We start from the raw sequence: 509 nt of genomic DNA, 5'->3' as shown, positions 1-509 counted from the left end.
TTTACCGATCGACCTTTATAAGTTTAAGGATTACAAGGATTATGGACAAAGACCTTGTGTGATAACCACGTTATTCACACACATAGTCAAATTCAATGTTATCTTAGGACATTTCATATTCGTAATAAATATGATAAATTATGGTAATAAGCATGTAAAATGCATTTTATACTCCATATGCTCAAATCATTTAATTAGTAAATAAAAAATATATTCATTATAAACATTTGAATGTCAACATGGATATAAAATTATTGGGATTAGGGGCACAATACCCAACAACAACTTGGGTATTTGATATAAAAGTGCGTCGTTACATTGTTGAAGAGAAACATATATACCAGAGATGCTATAACCAGGAAGCATAGAATGGGGCACGAACCTCGAGACATCCCTCAACACTTTCCAAACCCCCACTAGGAAACAATAACAAGGAGACAGATGCCCAAAAAACAAAACAAAACAAAACAAAACAAAAAATAGAAAACAAAAGCCCAGCAAAGAACACT

This window comes from Corylus avellana, chromosome ca4, assembly GCF_901000735.1.
Source record: "Corylus avellana chromosome ca4, CavTom2PMs-1.0".
Taxonomy (NCBI): domain Eukaryota; kingdom Viridiplantae; phylum Streptophyta; class Magnoliopsida; order Fagales; family Betulaceae; genus Corylus; species Corylus avellana.
The sequence above is the reverse complement of the archived record's forward strand: the minus strand, read 5'-3'. Positions refer to the sequence as shown.